Genomic DNA, 23,553 nt, shown 5'->3' on the forward strand with positions numbered 1-23,553 from the left:
GCGACCGCCTTCGGGTGCGCAGATGGCGGTGCGCGTCGGCTGCTGGCTGCGTCTCTGCCCCGCTCTCCGCCTCCCGCATTAACTTTCTGACGCTTTCCTGGGATCGCCTCCGTCAACCAGTCTGTCGCCGCCAATCTCCCCACCACGTCAGGCTTTATAGGGAGGGAGGAGGCCCCTGCGGGAGGTAAACATCAGGCCTTGCGTAACACCCCATCTGGTTCTCCCGCTTCCCGGTAAGGTTCGGGGGAGGAGGGTGGAAGGGACACCTAGGTCTCGACCCGAGCAGGTGGTCGCTAGGAGGCGCTCTGGGGGCAAGGTAGCAAAGTAGCAAGGTGTGGGGTGCGTAGCCCGTGACACCACCACCCCAACCTCCCTCAAGAGCCGGGATCTCGTCTTCCCCTTGGCCTGCAGTGTGCAGGTGGGCAGGATGCCCAGGCTTGCTTTTGGTATGTGTGCCCACATCGCCAGGGTATGAGTCATTCCAGGTGGCTGGCACACCTACATCTGGGGGGCTGGGGGCACTGAAGACAGATCTGGTTTGTGTGGCTTTGGCAGGCCTCTGAGCGCTGGCGAGTGACTGTCATTCCAGGAGCCTCTCCCCATCTGCCTGCCTTACCTATTAAGGGCTTAAGAACATCGAAGCTTTGGGGTAAGGGGTGGGAAGCAGGCGCCCACATTCCTGCCTCAAGGAGTCCGGGTCGGGTTTTCTCCGTTCTACCTCTGGCTGGCTCCCAGGCCTCTCTTGTTTCTTCCTCTCTCTCTTTCTACTTGTTTCTGTCTCTTTTCCCTGTGTATGTTTTTATTTCCACTTTTCTCTCCTCTCCTTCTTTGATGTGTACCCAAAGGTTATCTATTTTCACTCTTTTGGTCAACTGAGGCCCAGACAGCTGGCATTGTCAAGGTCACACAGGTGATGACCCAAAATGAAGCCATACCCAGATCTTCTGATTTATGGCCTTGCTGTGACTCCACCCTGCCCCTCTTTAATTTCAGATCCCTAGAGTCAGTTCAGTTCAGTCACTCAGTTGTGTCCGACTCTTTGTGACCCCATGAATTGCAGCTTGCCAGGCCTCCCTGTCCATCACCAACTCCCGGAGTTCACTCAAACTCACATCCATCGAGTCGGTGATGCCATCCAGCCATCTTATCCTCTGTCATCCCCTTTTCCTCCTGCCCCCAATCCCTCCCAGCATCAGAGTCTTTTCCAATGAGTCAACTCTTTGCATGGAACTCCCTTCTATATTTTTTTAAAATTTATTTATTTATTTATTTATTTTTGACTGCGCTGGGTCTTCGTTACTGCACACAGTCCATCTCTAGCTTCAGTGAGCAGGCTTCTCATTGCAGTGTCTTCTTTTGTTGTGGGGCCCAGGCTCTAGGCGCATGGGCTTCAGTGGTTGTGGCCTCTGGGCTCTAGAGCACAGTCTCAGTAGTTGTGGCACAGGAGGCTTAGTTGTCCCATGGCATGTGGAATCTTCCCAGACCAGGGATCGAACCTATGTCCCCTGCATTGACAGATGAATTCTTAATCACTGGACCACCAGGAAAGTCTTCTCTTCTACGTTCTGATTTTTTCTTTTTTTTGGATTTTTCCTCATGCCCTGTTCCATTATCTCCATCTCTGTCTCTCTCCTCCTCCACCCTCCTCTTCTCTCCCCCTCATCTTAGTTCCTCTGCCTCTCTCATGCTAGGCCTTTCTGTCTGGGTACTCCTGGGGGGTTGTGAATAAGTAAACATTCAGATGTCTACAACTGCAATCACACACTGTTGCACAAACATGTGTGCACATCCAGCAATGTCTAAATGCCCCCAAATGCACAGCCCTAATAGGCAGATACCCTTATACAATGCAAAACCACACATATGCCACAAATGGTCTCATACACACTATATCATTGGGATGGACACCCGGATTATTTAGGAACAGATAGACATACTGGAAGAAAACATGCAAAGACACTCTGTCATTAGTTTTGTTGTAAACAAGAACAACAATACAACAACAGTAAGTCTTTATGGAGCAGAAGCAGGTTATTAGGCAACCCCTCCAGGCATCCTTCTCACCCTTTACTTATCAGGGAGACACTCAAACATGACACTCTGATAAACACAGTACACAAACAAACACACATACACTCATCTTGAAACAAATCTCCCAGCTCCCTGCCCATAAAATGCACAGCTACGCAATCAAATGGCTACAGATATGACCAAAATCTATGTTGTGAAATGGACTTCCATGTTATAGTAGGAAGAATAACGATCCCCCCAGAGATGCCCATGTTCTAATTCCTGTGAACATGTTACCTTATGTGGCAGAGGGGAATTAAGCTTGCAGATGGAATTAAGGTTGCTAATCAGTTGAGTTTTAAGTCATAAGATTATTCTAGATTATTCAAGGTCCTTAAAAGTGGAGGACAGGGCCTTCCCTGGCAGTCCAGTGATTAAGGCTCCACACTTGCACTGCTGGGAATGCGGGTTGGACACCTGGTCAGGGAACTAAGAATTGGTATGCATTGTGGTGTGGCCAAAAAAGGTGGAGGACAGAAGCAGAAGAGGACGATCTTCCTCTTTGGATTAAAGAGTCAGGAGAGTACTCAGCCTGACACTGCTGGCTTTGAAGACTGAGGATGGGGAGCCGTGAGCAAAGGAAGTAGGTGGCCACGAGACACCGGAGAAGGCAAGGAGATGGATTCCAGATGGAGTCCAGCACTCTGACACCCTGTAAGACCCATTTTAGGCTTCTGAACTACAGAACTATAAGATAACAAATGTGTGTTGTTTCACAGATTTCAAACAAAAGTTCGTGATAATTTGTCTTTAAATTTAATTAAATTAATTTACTTTTTGGTTGCACTCAGTCTTTGTTGCTGCGTGCCAGCTTTCTCTAGTTGCTGGTGAGCAGGGGTTACTCTCTTATTGTAGAGCATGGGCTCTAGATCACATGAGCTTCAGTGGTTCAGTAGTTTCACCGCCAGGAAATGTCTCACTTTTCAAGACTTTATCCCTTCCTTGCTAGAATCTCCAACAACTCTATACTTGATCCTCTAATTCTCCCTTGGTTTATTCTATTTTCAGAGAAGCGGTTGGACAGAGCTGATTTTTGGTGTGTTGGCTTGGCTTGCTCTAGTTGACCATGACTGCATCCTGCCTCTTGGTTAGCACCACATCTTCTTAATACAGGTGTCTCCTACATAACTCTACCTACCCCTTACCAACTCCATCCAGGATATCTGCTTGTGATGCCGCCAAATGTTGTAGTTAGACACCCGTGCGTGGCAGTGAAGATGCTAGAGGTGGGAAGGCCTTGCATAATTCTCTCATTTCTTTTCCACCTCTTCCTTTTTTTCTTCTTTTGTTTATTTTTCAGTCTATCTCTTCCCATGTCAGTACATCCTATCTTTTTTTTTTTTTTATTGCTTTGCTAGGCAAAAGGAGACCCACCAGCTTCTGCCTTGAAAAACTATGTATCTCCAACATCCCCATGTTATTAAAGAGCCTACAAGTCTTTAGGAGCCTTGGAGGGGAAGAGGCAGGTATGAAAAGGTGTTTGGGAGACTGATGACAAGCCAGCCATGGCCCCTGCCCTTAGGAAGTATGATAAGGTGGGTAAACTATATCCATCATCATCCTTAATCTGCCATTACTGAATCAGGGAGTGTGATGAAACAAATGAGGTATCTCCATCATCGACCAAGATCTGTCACTGCCAAATTGTAAAGGTGTGCTGAAGGGAGAAGAGTGAGTGGAGGGTTTTGTTTATAGGTCAGAGAATGAGTGGAAACTATCTCAGGAAGGCTTCCTGGAGGAGGTGGCTTGTAAATGAAGGATGGGTTGGGTTGAGTTGGAGAGAAATGAAAAAGCCTGAACAAAGCATGTGAAGCATCTTGGAGGAAAAAACTGAAAGTGGGAAAAGAGGCCCAGGGGTACAGAGCATTGATGAAGAAAACCATTATTCTTTCTCAATTCCCACTCACTATACTCCTTCCCAAAGAGTTTCTGCAGCCTTGATTCCTTCCAGAAATACTTTTTTTAGAAAAAAAAAAAAAGACTGCTGTTTACAATGTGCTTTAACATGACTGATCCTAATAGAGCACGGCGGCTTTCCTATTCAATGGCTCCAAGAACTCTGGGTAAAACATCTTCTGAGGCTCAGGGCAGCCTCAGGAAGTATGAATTTAAGACTGACATCGAGGACAAAGATTAGGTCAGATTAAATGAGAAATCTTGATGCTCAAAAATGTGACCAGGGTTATATAGGACTGTCATCCATATTGCCTGATCTCTTGTTTAGCCGTTTATCAGCTGTGGGGTTGAGAATCCAGATATTTTACAGTGACAACTCAGATTCCAGCATGGTAAGGGATTTGCCTGGGCTCAAACAGCAGGTTAGAGGCAGAAGTGGGAGTGAAATTCAGATTTCCCACCTCCGAATTTCTATGCTCTTTCCCTTAAGCATTACTTCCTGTCTTCTGAGATTTTATTTTCCCTGCCGGAAGCCTCCTTTATCCCTCTCCCTTTAAATCCATGCTTAAGGCTAACAGTTTCTCCCAGATGTTGCCTCTCCTTCAAGTTCATTCAGGATGCCCTTTTATTCTCTTTCCTTCTGATAACCCTCCATTAATATCACTGACATTTCTTTATCTGTCCTTTAAATTCCCCCTTAGACATTCACTAATCATTTTTCTCTTAGTGTCCCCTAGGCCTTAAGAGCTGCTTTCATTAAGCATCTGAGCTTTAAGAGCTGCACATTCATTCATCCATTCATTTAATCATTCAGCAACTATTTATGAAGCAGTCAGGAAGATCCCCTGGAGAAGGGAATGGTTACCCACTCTAGTATTCTTGCCTAGAGAATCCCATGGACAGAGGAGCCTGATGGGCTACATCCATGGGGTCACAAACAATTGTACATGACTGAGTGACTAACACAACATTCTATATGTCAAACACTGTTCTAGGAGTGAGGATACACTGGTGAACAAGCCAGCCATGGTCCCTTATCCTCTGGCAATTTAGATCTTATTGGGAAAGATCAACAATAAGCAAGTAAACAAATAAATTAACAAGATAATTATAGATGTCATAAGTTATTTGGAGAATATAAAGTGGATAATATAAGAGGAATTAACTGGAGGAGATGTTCACTGCTTTTAATAGGCTGTTAGAAAAAACTTCTCTGAGAAGGTGACATTTAAGCTGAGCTCTGACTGATGAGAGAGAGCCAGAAGTAAAAAGTTGGGGGGAGAGCTTTCTAGGCAGCAAGCACAGTAGGTGCAAAGGCCCTGCAGAAGGAAAGCTCTTGATGAAGATGGCATGCTATGAGGTGTGACAAGAATGGTATAAAGAGACACTGGAGAGATACTAAGAACCAAGCTGTGCAGGGCCTTAGGGACCAGATTAGAAGTTGGGTTTGGTTCTACAAATTGCAATGCCACTGAAGGGCTTTAAGTGGTGGTGGGGGGGATTATAGGGTCCAATTTATGTATTTAGACATTCCCTTTCGCCTAGTCATCTTTTCATTTCCTTTTTTAACTCTTGTCCTCCTTCAATGTATTCACGATCAGCATCTTGGAACTTCCCTGGATGTCCAGTGGTTAAGACTCTGTGCTTTCACTGCAGTGGGCGTGAGTTTGATCCCTGGTAGGGGAAACAAGATGCCACCTGCTGCCTGGCACAACCAAAAAAAAAATTGAGCATCTCATTGAAGAATGAGTCTTCCAAACTAACAATGTATTAACCTGTGCAGTGCACCAAATGTAGCTAACTCAATTCTGATTGCTTCCTCTATTACAGAGATTTGTATAACCTTAGAGTTGAAAGGGGCCTGTCTTCAGGCAGCTTAGAGTCTGTGGGTGAGAGGAATACTGTCTAGTCACACAATGTACACAAACTGTGATATGAAGGGAAAGAACAGGGTGATGAGAACTGTACCAGGAAGGCCTCCGCGCAGGCAGAGGAAACCTCTCTGGGTATTTTAAGCAAGGGATTTAATTCAGGGAACCAGTTGACAAGAAAATCGTTGAAAAACCTGGAGAATTAAGAGTCAAGAGGTCCTAACTGGGCGATTGACTTCAAGGTCAATCACCAGAGATCAGAAATGCTGCAGTCACTCCCCCAACTGGCCTACTGCCACGAACCTCTCATGTTTATTGAAGCTTGTCCACCTGAGCATCTGTTACAGGAAAATGGCTTCCCCCTCACTTCTGCCTTTCAAATATCGTACAAATACATCTAATTGGCCAACCTTAATTCTGGTTCAGAACCCAGCTGCAAAAATTTCTGAGAAATAGTTTTCTACTTCCCAACCAAACAGAATGGAAATAAAGCCAATCCATATCTAGAGTTGCAAGGTAAAATACTAGCAAATTTGAATTTCAGATAAATGATGAATTTTTAAAAACTATTTAGTTCAGTTCAGTTCCGTCGCTCAGTCGTGTCCGACTCTTTGTGACCCCCTGAATTGCAGCACGCCAGGCCTCCCTGTTCATCATCAACTCCCGGAGTTATTTAAGTATCTTCCAAATATGTTTGGGAGCATACTTATACTAAAAAAATTGATTCATTATTTATCTGAAATTCAGATTTCAAGTAGGTGTCTTGTATTTGTACTTGCTAAATCTGGCAACTCTTTAAAGATCCAGCACAGAGACTGATAGCAGGGGGCTCTAGTTTAGATGAGGGGCTGAGGAAGTGCTCTCTGAGGAGGTGACATTTAAGAGGGTAACTGAGAGATGAATAAGAGTTCATTAAGCACAGAATAGAGGGAAGGGTTTTCCAGGCAGAGGGAACAACTTTGCAAAGACTCTAAGGCAAGAGCAATTGAGGCTAATTTAAATAAAGCTGACCAGTGTTTAGAGCTCAGCACTTTTACTGTCAAGGATGTGGGTTTGATCTCTGGTCCAGGAGTTAAGATCCAGCAAGCTGCACAGCTCAGCCAAAAAATAAATAAAAATTTTAAAAATCCTAAACAAACAAACAAAAGGAAACAAACAAAACAAACCTGGTGTATGGGGAGCAGGGGAGTGAAGATGTTACAAGGTAGATAAAAACTTAGGCAAAGACCAACTGTGCAGAGTCTTAAGTTGTGAGCAGTGGATTAAGGCAAGTAATGGAATGGGAGAGACCCAAGGCCACGACATGCTAGTGACATCCCCTGGAGCTGTGCAAGATGGCCATTTGAAGAGCAAAAACTATTCCAGTACTTTAGGTGAGAGGTGATGATGGCTTCAGTTAGATGGTAGCCAGTGGACTGGGAGATGAGCAGACCAATTTGAAATATATTTTGTAGACAGAACTGAAGAAAGTGTTGGAGTGGTCATTGGAGGGTAAGGGAGAGGAAAATCAGGGGTGAACTCCTAGTTCCTGCAATGGGCAACTGGGTTGATGCAAGAACTATTTAGGGAAACAGGAAAAGCTCTTAAGGAGCTGTGGGAGTTGCAATGGATCACAGGAGAGGAAGGAATGACCAAGTGATGAAATACCTTGTTTCAGTGGGACAAGAGTTCACAACCATTGCCTCTCTCTGCAGAGTGTTTCCTAACATCCACTTACCTGCTACTCCATCTCCTTCACTCCCCGCCTTCTCCTCCATCATTTTCTCTTTCTTACTCTGTCTCTCTCTTTTTCCTTTGTAGTCATCCTATTTTCTGGATGGCAACCCACTCCAGTATTCTTGCCTGGACAATCCCACGGACAGAGGAAACTTGTGGGCTACAGTGGGGGTTACAAGAGTCGGGGTCACAAGAGTCGGACACAACTGAGTGACTTTCACTTCACTTCACTATTTCCTGGACAGAATCAGAGACTCAACCAGTGAGATGTGTGGAGTGTTGGAAGCAAGAAATGAAAAGGTTTCTCATGCATCTGTGGGCCACAGTTTCCCAGTGGACCTGGCAAACCATTTAGCCTCACTTCCCTGGACCCAGGAAGGGATGAGGCTGGGAAGAGGGAGAAGAACTTGGACTGAAGCGGCTAAGGAGGCATAATTCTCTAGAAGATGGAAAACTAACTGATCTAAATCTCTCATTTTGTACATGTTTGAGGGGGAGGGGAACTGTGCTGTGTGGCATATGGGATCTTAGTTCCCTGACCAGGGATCGAACTGGTGTCCCCTGCTTGGAAGATGGATTCTTAACCACTAGACTGCTAGGGAAGTCTTAATCCCTCATTTTGAACTGAGAAATCTGAGACCTCTGCTCCTTCTGACTAAACTAGGTAAGAACCTGCAGAAACTGAAGGAACACACACATCCTATTTGGAAACAGTGGGGTATTCAAGATTTGATTCAAGTCTTGTTCTTTTTGTGACTATAAAGCAGGAACAACCATACTTATCTCAAAAATTGTTTTAAGGATCAAAGGAAATAATTTATATTAATGTATTCATCAAAAGGCTATTAAGCACCTACTGTGGCCAGGTACTGGTGGGAAGTGGGGACTCAGCAGAGAATAAAGCAGATAGGAATCTGCCCCCATGGGAATTACATTCTAATGGGGAAAACAGACACATACCAAATAAGTGAAAAGTATGATAGGTATCATAAAACAACATAAAGCTTGGAAGGAAGATAGAGGTGTTAGATAGAGTGAGTAGGGTTATAACTGCACTAAATAATACTCAAGCAAGGATTTGAAATGGATGAAAGAATGAACCAATTGCTTATCTGGAGGGAGCATGGTCCAGACTGAGGGAAAATCAGGGGCAAAAGCCTATGATATGTGAGATTTAGCATGAAGGCCATGTGGCTGGGGCAGACAGAGCAGTGGGGAGAGTGGTAGGTAGGCAGAGAGGTGATGGGCTGACTATGTGTGGTCTTGAGGCCACTGTGAGGACTTTCTTTGGTACTGAGTGAGGTGAGCCTAGTAAGGAATGAAGGTGATGAGAAGGGGCTGACTTCTGGATGTGAGCTGATGGAGAGCTGATAAGGTTGCTGCTGAGTTGCATTTGGGGTATGAGAGCAAAACAGGAGTCAGGAATCTCCAAGAGATTTGGCTTAAGTACCTTGGGAGGATGGAACTGCCCTGGACAGAGGTAGGGAAGACTGTGAGGGGCCAGTTTGGGTGCAAAGTCAGGAGTTAAATGGTGGGCATGTAAAGCTGAGCTGCCTATCAGATATTCAGTTGCTTCAGGGTGTTTTTTTGTCTTGTTTTAATTTTTTATTTATGGCTGCACTGGGTCTTCATTGCTGCATGGGCTTTCTCTACTTGTAGTGAGCAGTGGGAGGGGGACTCTTCGTTGTGGTGCTCAGGCGTCTCATTGTGGTGGCTTCTCTCATTGCAGAGCACAGGCTCTAGGCAAGCGGCCTTCAGTAATTGGGTCACATGGGCCCAGTTGCCCCGTGGCATGTGGAATCTTCCCAAAACAGGGAACCCTTGTCCCCTGCATTGGCAGGCAAATTCTCAACCACTTGACCACCAGGGAAGTCCCCAATTGCTTTGTGAACTGTGCAATGTCCATAGAAATAATCAATAATCAATCTATAATAAAAATAGAAGAGTTTTTATTTGAGCCAGATTGAGGACTACAGTCTGGGAAATACAGACTCAAAAGCGTGGATGACAAATGGCAGAGGCTTATAAAGGCAAAACCTCTAAGGTCACACAAGATATTTGTCAAGAATTAGGATTGAAGCTGGCAAGAAGGATTGGTTGGGGTCCAAAATGGTTGCATAGTTGCAAGGGGAGACCTTCAGACCACAAGGTTATACCTAACAGCTGCTAGCAGATACTATTTTGAAAATGGCTGGTGTCCTTGACATTGATCCAGTTCAGAAAATTCGAGTTCTTAGTAATGCGGGAACCTCTTCGAAACAACAGCCATATTGGCCACCTGGTTCCATTTTGAATGCTTGAACCACAATTACTCCATTTTGTTTTTTAGATACATTCTTTTCTTTAATGGTTAAAGCAGATGCATGCTCTACAGGTTGTAAGACTGGGTGTTCTAGTTAACATGAGCTCAAGCAAATCATGCATAAGCCAGAATGACTTCCCCATACCTCAACAAGGCCCAGGTAAGCGTATGACATTATGAGCAGTAACAGCACCAAAAAGAATAGTTCATGGTTATATAGAAATTTATAATCTTCAAAGCTTCTTATTATTTTTATTTTTAAAATTTCACTAACCACTCCAGGGGCGTTCGTAACAGTCAGCCACAGGGAAGAAACCAAGGCCCAGGCTTGCTTGCCCAAGGTCAAAGATTGCAGAAGGCAGAGTCAGGGAGGGCTGGGTTCAAGTGCTTCTTCTCTCAACCTGACTCCTGACTCCCAGGGACAGAGATACAAAGGGAGACACAATGAGAGTCAGAGACAGGGACAGTGAGTCAGAGAGACCAAGTCAGAAACATGAAAGCAAGCGTGAGGCAGAGCAGGGGCACCCTTGAGGGAAACAGTAATACAGAGAATGACCTAGAAAAGCCTAATGAGCTGGAGAGCAGTTGAGATGAGCCCCACGTGCCTCTCAGGTCTTGGTCCACATGACAGACTCTCCCTCCCTCCCTTCCTTCTTCCCAGGTGAGGTGTCACCAAAACATCGCTGGCATGTTGCTGGCATCCGGCCTGCCAATTAGCTCGGGAGCCTCTCCCTTTGACTTCCTCCGGAGCTTCAGATGTGCGCCTACTTCCTCCCTTACCCCCACACTCTCCTCCAGCCCAGTCCTGCCCTGCCCTGCATCTTTGGGAGGCAAACTGGCTTCGAGGGACCTGCGGTCTCTGCGGCTCCCCACAGGAGTCAAGCCCCTCCCGGCGCAGAGCGTGGCATCGCGCATCCTTTTATCTGCCACCTCTGTGCACCTTTGCGAGCGTCAACCGGCCACGCCCGGCGCCCCCGCCCCCAGGGGTGGTGTGTGTGGCCGAGAGGACAGGGAGGGGCTTCAAGGAAGTGGAGGAAAAGGCCCTCCACCAAGGCTCCTGGGATGGCTCCGCGGAAGCTGTGAAGATTCTTCTACACGTAAGAGGAGAAAGGCAAAGGCTGCAGAGACGTCACAGGGCGAATTAGCAGAGAACAGGGCCCACCAAATCAGATGAAGGGGGCCGGAGGGTGAAACCAGAGCGCTGAGAATGAACGGGGAACAGATGGAGAGAGAGACGGTTTCACAGAAGTGACTGGATTTAGGGCGATTTGTCAAAATTAAGTTGCAAATGAGTTTGGAGAAGAGGCAGTAATGACAATTGCTGCTTTCTATAGCTCTTTTGCGTATTTTTAATTTACTTCATCCTCCTGAGGTAGGTTAAGGCTCAGAGAGGTCAAGTGACTTGCCCCAAATGACACAGCTAGTAAGAATCTAAACACTCTCCTTTATCCTTTATACTACAAGTGCAGCTGCTTCTGTATATGTCATATTATATAGAAAAGGAGATTAGACTTTTAGGTACTTGGAGATTTTCATCCAGCAAACATTTATGGGGCCACTGTTATGTGTCAGGCAATGTGCTAAGCCCTAAAGATGCTAAGGCAGTCTGCCTTCAGAAGGTTGAGCTAATCGAGGAGTGATGTGAGCAGTAAGTACAGGACAGCATGGCTGCCCAGATGACTGGGGCTCTTCTCTGGGGGAGGGCAGCTTTCAGGAGGAAGTGACACCGTCTGATCTTGGAAGAAGGAAAGTATTTCCCTAGTGGATGGTGGAGGTGGTGGTGGGAGAGGGCCTTTGAGACATAAGCAAGCAAACACAGTCTGGGAGAGCTCCCAAGAGTTGAGTGAGTTCAAAGAGAATAAACAAGGGATGTGGAGGGAATTGGATGGAGTTCAGTGACATTTAATTCATGATGGATTTAAAACCATTGCCTAGCTCTAGTCAGGGTTGAGGAGGGATCTTACAACTATACTGTTAAGGGATAGTGAGAGTGCTTCTCCATTATGTTGGAGTAATAGGAACTTAAATGAAGTAAAGAAACATTCGTTGACCATTTCTAGGTGCCAAAGAGCAGGCAAAGCACTTTCACATACATTATCTCATTTAATTCATGGAGCCATTAGGAAGGATGAGGACAACTTCTTTGGATCGATTTGTGAAGACCTCTAATACTCAGAGAAGGCAATGGCACCCCATTCCAGTACTCTTGCCTGGAAAATCCCATGGACGGAGGAGCCTGGTGGGCTGCAGTCCATGGGGTCACTGAGGGTTGGACACAACTGAGCGACTTCACTTTCACTTTTCACTTTCATACATTGGAGAAGGAAATGGCAACCCACTCCAGTGTTCTTGCCTGGAGAATCCCAGGGACAGGGGAGCCTGGTGGGCTGCCATCTATGGGGTCGCACAGAGTCGGACACGACTGAAGTGACTTAGCAGCAGCAGCTAATACTCATGGTTTAAAAGTGCAAGATTTTTGCCCTATGAGTTGTGATCCATATTAAAGATACACAGGGAAGGTTTGGTCAGAGGAAACAGGGAGTACAGAGCCAGGGAAGCCCAGGAGAACAAGGTGTGTCTGGAGAATGGCAGGCAGTTGACCTTGGTGAAGATGATGTGTATGGTAAGGATGCTCGTGCCTGGGGCTGGAGCTGGGGCTTGCCATGCAAAAGGCTTAATATTAACCTTGTTCTCCTAGGTGAGTCTCAGAGACTTTTTTCTTTACTTTTAAGATGGTAAAGAATCCACTTGCAATGTGGGAGATCTGGGTTCAATCCATGGGTTGGGAAGATTCCCTGGAGGAGGGCATGACAAGCCTCCAGTATTCTTGCCTGGAGAATCCCATGGACAGAGGAGCCTAGCAGGCTAAAGTCTATAGCGTTGCAAAGAGTTGACAGGACCGAAGCAACCTGGCCCAGCACACAGCACATAGTTATTATAAAATATTGGCTATATTCCCTGTACAATATATCCTTGTAGCTTATTTTTACATAATAGTTTATACCTCTTGACTCCTTACCCCTGTATTGTCTCCCCACTAGTAACCACTAGTTTGTCCTCAGAGAGTTTTGTTTTGTTTTTTGGCTGTGCTGGGTCTTCCTTGCGATGTGCAGGCTTCTCTAGTTGGCCTGTCTATTTACAGCACACAGTTTTAGTTGCCCCTTGGCATGTAGGGTTTTAGTTCCCCTACCAGGGACTGAACCCGTGCCCCCTGATTTGGAAGATGGATTCTTAACCACTGGACCAACAGGGAAGTCCCCTCAGACAGTTTTTAAGTGGGGAGAAACACACTCTGCTGAAGCATGTTGCATCAGACACACTCTGATGAAGCAGGGTTCTGGCTGCAGGTGGAGAATGGACTCAGAGGGCTGCACCGGCTGGACCATGGGAATGGGGAGGAGGAGGAGGAAGGAAGTATGTGAAACTGGTCTGAGGGCATGAGTGGGCAGCAGATCTCTACATTGCTGATGAGGGGGAAAAAGGAACACAAAGCACAGATTATTTTTGGGAATGTGACCGGAGTTATAACTGCACATGAAAAGGCAAATAATGAGTTAATGAGAAAAACCAGCAGCCCCACCCACCTCCACCACTTTCAACTCTTTTAGCTGATTTACTTTTTGGTATGTGCCTCCATATCTGTAAACACGATTATATTATTACTGCATGCTTTTTCAATTTAGGTATTATCTATTGGTTTGCTTTCACAAAAGAAACAGCTTTAAAAAAAAAAAAAACCACCAACCTACTTGGTCCACAAACAGATAGCTTCATCATCCCCACTATCCTCACTTTACAGATGTTTTTAAGCTATGTACACACAATTCACATATATATTTCAATGTGTACATAAATATGTATATAGACGCACAGAAAAATGTCCTGAAGGACCACATCAAACTAGGATCCAGGGGGACACTGACTAAAGTAGATTTTCATTGTACCTGTCTGGTTTAAATTTTTTTTTTTTTTTAGATAAGAAGTGACTTATTAGAATAGGATGCTTGTGAGGCTTACAAGCAGGCAGGCAAGAAATGCCATGCTGAGCACTTACTGGACTAGGGTTTTATAAACAAAAGAAAAGTGGGAAGGAGGAGAACTACTTTGTCTTTCTTGAGTAGATGTCATATGTCCATCATCAGCTCCTCCTCCAGGTTAGGCAGAGGAGTTTTCTTGCCCCTACATGGTCCAGCTGGTCCGCAAATTATTGTTTTTTATGGGTGCAGAGAGCATGTCCTAGGAGTCATTGACTTCCTGAGCTCACTGGGCAGGATGTGGGGCTCCTGTTGTTGTTCAGTTGCTCAGTCGTGTCCTACTTTTTGCAAGCCATGAACTGTAGCCCGTCAGCCTCCTTTCTCCATGGGATTCTCCAGGCAAAGATACTGGAGTGGGTTGCCATTTCCTCTTCCAGGGGATCCTCCCAACCCACGGATCAATCCACATCTCCAGCAGCTCCTGCATTAGCAGGTGAATTCTTTACCACTGAGTCACCTGGGGAGCCATACATTAATTAATATATGTGTAGTAAAAAAAAAAAAAAAAAAAAAAAAACACTAATCCACACAGCAATAGTAAAAGGTAATTATCATTATCCACAGTTTACAGATGCAAAAACTGAAGCCCAGAGACTTAATTAATTTGTTCAAAGTCTTACAGCAAGCAAGTGGAACTGGTAAAAAACAGACTTCTGCCTGAAGGAAGAGAAGGGACCAGTGCTGGGTCAGGACAGGACATGAAAATGAAAGCCAGGAACTCTAACAGGAGAGGTGCCATCTTTGGCAGAAAGGGATCATGAAGGCAGGAGGTGGGAGGCAGTCATGTGAGAGCTGTGGTTTGGGAGGAGATGTTCAGGGCTCAATGGGAGAGGGGGACTCACTAGATCGTTAGATAGACACCCCGGACTATCCTCCCAGAAGGAGGCAAGGTCATGGCCTCTCTCCTGCCTGTCCTTAAAGAGCATCCCTGGAGAACTCAGGAGCCAGGCATCTGCAGTGAGTCACTGGAATCCAGAAACTGATGGCAAGAGTGAGATCATCAAAGGCAGGGAGCAGAGACAACAAGGCCCTTGGGGTCCAGGGAGCTCAACCAGTCTGGTTAGAGGCCATAGTCACAAAACCAACAAAGAATTCATATCTAATAGGTTTTCCTCAGGGCTCGCATGAGTAGGTAAGGGAGTCACTGTGAGGCTGTGATACTGGGCAGGATGACAAACAAAAACAGGCAGACCAAGGAGTCAAGCTGCAGAGTCTCTGTCCTGTGAGAATTCGGGATATCTGGGGAGCAGGAGTCTGGGAGAGGTCGCAGCCAAGGCCGTCGAAGGAAGCTGGCCTCTCCCTCTTCATGACTCAGCTTCACCAGTGCCCAGGGTCACCAGTCCCCTCCCATGGCCATGTGGGTGATGACCATGAGGGTGAATGTGTCTGCCCGGTGACCTGGAATTACATGGTTGAGTTGGCAGTTGGACACTGGAAATAAACTCAAGAGTTACTCTATTTGAAAGTTTCTGGCATTGAACTGGATTCTACACAGGTAAACACATGTGCCCCAACCCCACTAATTCATCCTTCAGCCAGTTCCCCACTTAAACACAGAGAAGCCTCTGACAAAACAGCAGGCTCTGACTTTCAGAAGCTGGCTTGACACTCACAGGCAAACCACGTTATTCTCCTATTAGGCATAAACTATCTTACAAAACAACAACCTCAGATGAGTTCACTCTGAAATCACAAGACAAAGCAAGGCCAGCTCATAATTCTATCTGAGCACCAACAAAAAAACAGTCACTGTGCCACCCACAAAATATCAAGCACTCCTTCCCATGGCCAAAAAAAAATGCTATTATTTCTTTCAGTTTAGTTCAGTTCAGTCGCTCAGTCGTGTCTGACTCTTTGAGACCCCATGAATCACAGCACGCCAGCCCTCCCTGTCCATCACCAACTCCCGGAGTTCACTCAGACTCACATCCATCGACTCAGTGATGCCATCCAGCCATCTCATCCTCTGTCGTCCCCTTCTCCTCCTGCCCCCAATCCCTCCCAGCATCAGAGTCTTTTCCAATGAGTCAACTCTTCGCATGAGGTGGCCAAAGTACTGGAATTTCAGCTTCAGCATCAGTCCTTCCAAAGAAATCCCAGGGCTGATCTCCTTCAGAATGGACTGGTTGGATCTCCTTGCAGTCCAAGGGACTCTCAAGAGTCTTCTCCAACACCACAGTTCAAAAGCATCAATTCTTCGGCGCTCAGCCTTCTTCACAGTCCAACTCTCACATCCATACATGACCACAGGAAAAACCATAGCCTTGACTAGACGGACCTTTGTTGGCAAAGTAATGTCTCTGCTTTTCAATATGCTATCTAGGTTGGTCATAACTTTCCTTCCAAGGAGTAAGCATCTTTTAATTTCATGGCTGCAGTCACCATCTGCAGTGATTTTGGAGCCCCAAAATATAAAGTCTGACACCGTTTCCACTGTTTCCCCATCTATTTCCCATGAAGTTATGGGACTAGATGCCATGATCTTCATTTTCTGAATGTTGAGCTTTAAGCCAACTTTTTCACTCTCCACTTTCACTTTCATCAAGAGGCTTTTTAGTTCCTCTTCACTTTCTGTCATAAGAGTGGTGTCATCTGCATATCTGAGGTTCTTGATATTTCTCCCAGCAATCTTGATTCCAGCTTGTGCTTCTTCCAGCCCAGCGTTTCTCATGATGTACTCTGCATAGAAGTTAAATAAGCAGGGTGACAATATACAGCCTTGACGTACTCCTTTTCCTATTTGGAACCAGCTTGTTGTTCCATGTCCAGTTCTAACTGTTGCTTCCTGACCTGCATACAGATTTCTCAAGAGGCAGGTCAGGTGGCCTGGTATTCCCATCTCTTTCAGAATTTTCCACAGTTTATTGTGATCCACACAGTCAAAGGCTTTGGTATAGTCAATAAAGCAGAAATAGATGTTTTTCTGGAACTCTCTTGCTTTTTCCATGATCCAGCAGATGTTGGCAATTTGATCTCCGGTTCCTCTGCCTTTTCTAAAACCAGCTGGAACATCTGGAAGTTCACGGTTCACATATTGCTGAAGCCTGGCTTGGAGAATTTTGAGCATTACTTTACTAGCATGTGAGATGAGTGCAATTGTGCAGTAGTTTGAGCATTCTTTGGCATTGCCTTTCTTTGGGATTGGAATGAAAACGGACCTTTTCCAGTCCTGTGGCCACTGCTGAGTTTTCCACATTTGCTGGCATATTGAGTGCAGCACTTTCACAGCATCATCTTTCAGGATTTGAAAGAGCTCAACTGGAATTCCATCACCTCCACTACCTTTGTTCGTAGTGATGCTTTCTAAGGCCCACTTGACTTCACATTCCAGGATGTCTGGCTCTAGGTCAGTGATCACACCATGGTGATTATCTGGATCATGAAGATCTTTTTTGTACAGTTCTTCTGTGTATTCTTGCCACCTCTTCTTAATATCTTCTGCTTCTGTTAGGTCCATACCATGTCGGTCCTTTATCAAGCCCATCTTTGCTTGAAATGTTCCCTTGGTATCTCTAATTTTCTTGAAGAGATCTCTAGTCTTTCCCATTCTGTTGTTTTCTTCTATTTCTTTGCATTGATCGCTGAGGAAGGCTTTATCTCTTCTTGCTATTTTTTGGAACTCTGCATTCAGATGCTTATATCTTTCCTTTTCTCCTTTGCTTTTCTCTTCTCTTCTTTTCACAGCTATTTGTAAGGCCTCCCCAGACAGCCATTTTGCTTTTTTGCATTTCTTTTCCATGGGGATGGTCTTGATCCCTGTCTCCTGTACAATGCCATGAATCTCATTCCATAGTTCATCAGGCACTCTATCTATCAGATCTAGTCCCTTAAATCTATTTCTCACTTCCACTGTATTGTCATAAGGGATTTGATTTAAGTCATACCTGAATGGTCTAGTGGTTTTCCCTACTTTCTTCAATTTAAGTCTGAATTTGGCAATAAGGAGTTCATGATCTGAGCCACAGTCAGCTCCTGGTCTTGTTTTTGTTGACTGTATAGAGCTTCTCCATCTTTGGCTGCACAGAATATAATCAATCTGATTTAGGTGTTGGCCATCTGGTGATATCCATGTGTAGAGTCTTCTCTTGTGTTGTTGGAAGAGGGTGTTTGCTATGACCAGTGCATTTTCTTGGCAAAACTCTATTAGTCTTTGCCTTGCTTCATTCCATATTCCAATGCCAAATTTGCCTATTACTTCAGGTGTTTCTTGACTTTTGCATTCCAGTCCCCTATAATGAAAAGGACATCTTTTTGGGGTGTTAGTTCTAAAAGGTCTTGAAATATAACCATTCTCCTCTCTCGGTAGAGAGGATTTTTTAAAATATTTATTTATTTATGGCTGTACGGGGTCTTAGTTGCAGTATATGAACCCACATCCCCTGAATTGAAAGGCAGATTCTTTTTTTTTTTTTTTTTTAGCACCGCCCCTGTCTCAGACCCCCTTTCCCTGCTGCGCCCACCCGCGGGGTCTGGGGCTGAGCCGGAAGGCAGATTCTTAAACACCAAGGAAGTCTCTGTAGAAAGAACTGACTGAGATAGTTACCAAATTTATCCTGTTTTCTGACAGCATTCTATCTAGTGAAAAATCCCTGCTTCCTTAGTGAGTGCATCCGTGTGTGCTCAGTCATGTCTGACTCTTTGCGACCTCATGGACTATAATCCGCCAGGCTCCTCTGTCCATGGGATTTCCCACGCAGGAATACTGGAGTGGGTTGTCATTTCCTCCTCCATGAAATCTTCCCGACCCAGGAATTGAACTCAGGTCTTCTGCACTGGCAGGCTGATTCCACTGAGCCACCTGGGAAGCCCCTATTTTCTTAGGCCTGCCCCCAAATCGCCTAACCAAAGCCCACATACTGTCATAGGTTTTTGTTCTAACACTCTATTTCTGAGATGCCCCACAGTTCCCTACTCTTTTGATGCAAAGAGTCATAAACCCAAGGTGTTCAACTACAGGTGTGTTTCTGGGGGTCGATGGTTGGAGGACATTTATAACATTCAGTGTTTCTTTTCTTCATTCTTAGCCTCTGAGCTCTACCTTAGGGATCTGGAGTCAGGCTCTGTGGGAGAAGATGGTACAAAGGCAGAAAGTGCTGTCAGAAGGGACAAAACAAGACATGCATTCACTCGACAGATATTTACTGGGCACCCACATAGGCCACACAGGGATCTCGGTGTGAAGGACAATAGACAAATAAAGCAAGATCCATGATTTTTAGGAAGCTTTCATCTGGGGGCTTGAGAGGTGGGAAAGACAGACTTCCCAGCTGGCTCAGTGGTAAAGAATCCGCCTGCCAATGCGGGAGCCACAGGAGACGCAGGTTTGATCTCTGGGTCCGGAAGATCCCCTGGAAAAGGAAATGGCAACCCACTCCAGTATTCTTGCCAGGATAATCTCATGGACAGAGGACCCTGGCGGGCTACAGTCCATGGGGTTGAAAAGAGTAGGACTCAATTGAGCAACTGAGCACACATAAGGTGGGAAAGACACCTAAACAGATCACTGTGATCTATAGAGCTAAGTGCAGTGATTGAGGGAAGAATGCCCTGGGGGAGAAGAGGTGCATCGACCCTCACGTGGTGAGGCAGGTACCAAGAAAGGCTTTCTGGGGAAGGGGATCCTTGAGGCCCTGGAGGTCAAGGACCCTCTCATGAGAAGGGACAAGATGAGCAGGTCAGGGAGGTGAAAAATAGCATGATGAGTGGGGAATTTTACTTGCAATTGATCTCACTAGAATGGAAAGTAAGAAGAAGTGTCGGGGAGGGATTAGGCTGGAGGCCCTTACAAACGGGTTTGGGCTTTATGCTTGCCCCAAAGAAGGCATCATGGAATGTCCATTGAATGTTCCGCAAGTCCTGACATGATGAGATTATGTTTTTAAACATCATTTGAAAGTCTGCAACTTACTTGATTTTGTCTGGTTTGTGGGGTTTTTGTTTGTTTTGGTTTGTTCTTTTTTCTGACTGAGTGGCATGTGGGATCTTAGTTCCTCAACCAGGGATTGAACCTGCAGCTCCTAAGCAACTTACTTAAAAAAGCATAAAATTATAAGATGTACTGATGGATGGATAAAGGGGAGGATAGATGGAAAAAGCACTTGATAAAGCAATTAATGATAGAATCTAAGTGGTGGATATTTGAGTGGTCCCTATAAAATATTCTAACTCTTCTGTTTGAAAATGTTTGTAATAAAGTTTGGAGAGGGGGTTATGTTGGCCTCTGTCCTGGAGGATGGATTGAGCAGGGTGAAGTCTAGAGGAAGGGAGACTTGACTGATGCATCTCCAAGCCAAGGAAGGACAAAGGACAAAGATTGCCAGTAAACACAGGAATTTGAAGGGACAAGGAAGGTTCTTCCCTAGATACTTCTGAGAAAGTATGGCCCTGTTGACACCTTGATTCTAGACATTCAGCGTCCAGAACAGTGAGAGAATAGTTTCTCTTGTTTTAATCCACCCAGTTTGAGGCAATTTGTTACAGCAGACTTAGGAAATTAATACAGGAGTTGAAGATGTCAAGGTAGAAGGCACTACCATGGAAAGATTATTATTTATTATGCCATACTATCACATATTTTACCATATTTTGCCTTTTCAATATGGCTTTGTGTTTGCTTTCAGTTAAAAGCCTGAGTTTAAGCATCAAGGCCAATATCTAATTCAAGAGGCTGTGAGGAACAAATGGAATACGGTGTATGAAACCATTTGATAAACTGTTAAACTCTGTAAAGAAGGTATTAGTCCTGTTATTAGCATGTGGAGGAGCTGAAAACACCTTGAACTAGAGAACGGAAAGCTAGGCCTTGGCCTCAGTGACTGCTTCACTTTCCAAACATAGCACCGCGTGAGTGGCCAGGACCCAATTCAAGTTTGTCAGCTTCTGAAAGATTCAAAAGTGCTTCTCTCCAGACAGGACAGAAGAGGGACAGGTCACAGTTTAAGATTAGGGACCAGGGGGGAAGACCTTCCCAGATTTAAACCATGTCACAATATGTCCCTTCATTCACTAAGAACTATGCAAGAAGGGTGGGAGAGGGAAGCCAAGATGAGTAAGAGGCAGCTTCTGCCCTCAAGGACTTCACAGTCTACCGAGGTGAGTGCGATAGCTTGGGAGTGTGGACCTTCCTACAGGAAGAGCCAGGAACCCCGACTAGGGAAGGTGTCCTGGGGGAGGTGAGGTGAAGCTGCTCCACAACAACTGAGTGGGGTTGCCAAGATACCAGTCCTTCCGGAGAAAGAGGAATTAGGAGACGGTTTCCACTTATTGAATGCTATCAACCACCTCATTCCAGGATCTGTGCGAAGCGTCAGGGGAGGGAGAAAGTATGAAATCTGCATTCAGCCCTTGGGGAAGCTCTCCTGTTCCGTAAGGAAGCTAAATCTGCATACCAGAAAAAGCAACTTTGAGATAAAGAGAGTGACGTCAACCACTCGGACTTTGAATACCGGATATGGTGACTGTGAACTTTGCCCCGGGAAGATTTCTGCAGGAATGCAGGGGGCGAGGGGAGGGCGGGGGCGGGGATGTGGGTCCTGGTCACCTTGTCCCCCGTCGTCGCGTAACAGGCAGATGAAGGCTGCTTCTGTAATCGACGGTGCCTTGAGGGCGACGCGGGAAACAGGACGGGGGAGCCGGACTGGGGCTGACTGCGCGGTCCTGGAATCTGCGCTGCGGGAGTTGCCTCTCCCGGGCCGGACACCTGGATGCGCCCTGCCCCGGCGGAGACGCGCGCGCGGCCACACGGAGATCCGCGGGCGGCTCCCCACGCCTTTGTAATTCAGCCGTTTCCCAACTGGAACCGGTTGGCTGTAAATGCCCTGGAAGCCCGCCCCATCCGCCTACCCGGCTCTCCACCCGGTTGAAGGGAGTCGAAGAGGAAGAAACCTGTAATAATCGGAACTCTGGCGCAAATCCTGACTCTTGCTCTCCGTCATCTTGTCATCCTCTTGGCTTAGGTTTCCAAGCCTCTCGCCTCCTACTTTTACGGGATCATCTTGGAAACAGGGGCAGTCCTTCTTTGAGTTTAACTTCCATACCTCACGTGGCAACACTGTACAAAGGTCTTCTCTGCGCGCGATGCTGGTGGTGTGGGGGAGGTGGGTAGTTAGGAGGATGCACCTGGTCCTGAGATTAATTTTGAGGAAATTAAGGAAGAAAAAGGGCAGACGATTTGCCTTTGAAAGGGAAACGACACCCTCTCATACTCCAGGTTAAGCCAGTCTTTCTAAAAATTAAAATCTTTTCACACCTTTGAAAGGATTTTGGGGTTCTGCATTAGATCCACTCCCAAATATTGACCATGGGAGGCCACACTTACAGGATGTCTTAAAATTTTTGTGTCAACTTTTTTATTATGGAAAAATTAAAACACACATGAAGTGGAGAAATTAATATGATGAGCTCTTGTGAAACTATCACCCCCTTGGACAATGACCAGCTCATGACCAACTTTGTTTCATCAATTGCCTCCCACTCATCCTCCCCCTCTCCCCAGTGTGTCATTTTTAAGCAAATTCCAGGTGTATTCTATTAATAAAACTTCAATATACTAAAACCTCACTTTAAAGAGTACAATTATCACACCTTAAAAGTGCACAATTCCTTAATATAAATGTACAGTCTGTTAAATTTTGTCTCATGTTTTAAAATTAGATTACAATTAATTCATTCAAACCAGGATGCAAACAAGTCCACCATAGCGTTTGCTTGATATCTCTTTCAATCTTTAAGTTTCCTTTTTCTTATCTCCCCCACCTGCACCCCCAACCCCTTTTCTTCTGGAAATTTATCTGATGAAGATAACTGATTCTCTGTCCTGTGAATTTTCCCAAACTGGGATTTGCCGACTGCATTTCTGTTAGCATTGTTAAAATGATTCTGATAGATGGGTTTTAGGTTCATCATTTTGGGCAAGTATACATCAAGTCATTACTTCCTATTGTATTACATTGGACAGCACATAATGTTGGATTGTTTTTCTTTTTATGATGCTAGGGTTGATCAGTGGGTTCAAGTATTGTCGGAATGATTCATCATTGTAAGATTCCCCGTAAGCTTTTCACATATGTTTCTAGCAACCGTTGATTATTGCATCAGTCCTTTATTTCATTAGGCATTAAAAGAATGATACAAGAATGGTGGCATAAAAACTATGTCTTTATTTACCAGCGTTCAGGAAGAAGTAAAGGTTTCTGAAAGAAAAGTGAAAGTTGCACAGTCGTGTCTGACTCTTGGTAATCCCAGGCCAGAATACTGGAGTGGGTAAGCCTTTCCATTCATCCAGAGGATCTTCCCAGCCCCGGGATTGAACCCAGGTCTCCCACATTGCAGGTGGATTCTTTACCAGCTGACCCACAAGGGAAGCCCAAAGGAGAATGCTGTGAGTAGGATTTGAACCTGCCCGGGCAAACCCCATTGGATTTCGAGTCCAATGCCTTAACCACTCGACCATCACAGCTCGGTTTCTAGCATCTTCCAAAAGTGACCAGTGAGTTTTTAGTTGTCATGATGAACTGGTGGAATTTTTCTTCTTTTGCATAGTTGACATATATTAATCAATTGCAGATATTATCCTCCTTCATGCTTAAAAGTGTCCCATCTTTAACCAGACATGGCCCCAGTAGCTTTCTCACAATCTGATGTGACAAAGTGCTCCAGGATCATC

At 45.4% G+C, this 23,553-nt stretch overlaps 1 long non-coding RNA gene and 1 other non-coding gene across 2 annotated transcripts; one reads left to right on the forward strand and one right to left on the reverse strand.

Moving 5' to 3' along the window:
- Positions 1 to 1,594: 1,594 nt before the first annotated feature.
- LOC123464904 lies at positions 1,595 to 10,952 on the forward strand. The gene is made up of 2 exons (XR_006639994.1): positions 1,595 to 3,605; positions 7,638 to 10,952. It is a non-coding gene; the product is annotated as an uncharacterized LOC123464904 (long non-coding RNA).
- A 12,312-nt stretch (positions 10,953 to 23,264) lies between these two features.
- Positions 23,265 to 23,346, reverse strand: TRNAS-CGA. Its single transcript has one exon. It is a non-coding gene; the product is annotated as a tRNA-Ser (tRNA).
- Positions 23,347 to 23,553: the final 207 nt, after the last annotated feature.

This window comes from Bubalus bubalis, chromosome 2, assembly GCF_019923935.1.
Source record: "Bubalus bubalis isolate 160015118507 breed Murrah chromosome 2, NDDB_SH_1, whole genome shotgun sequence".
Taxonomy (NCBI): domain Eukaryota; kingdom Metazoa; phylum Chordata; class Mammalia; order Artiodactyla; family Bovidae; genus Bubalus; species Bubalus bubalis.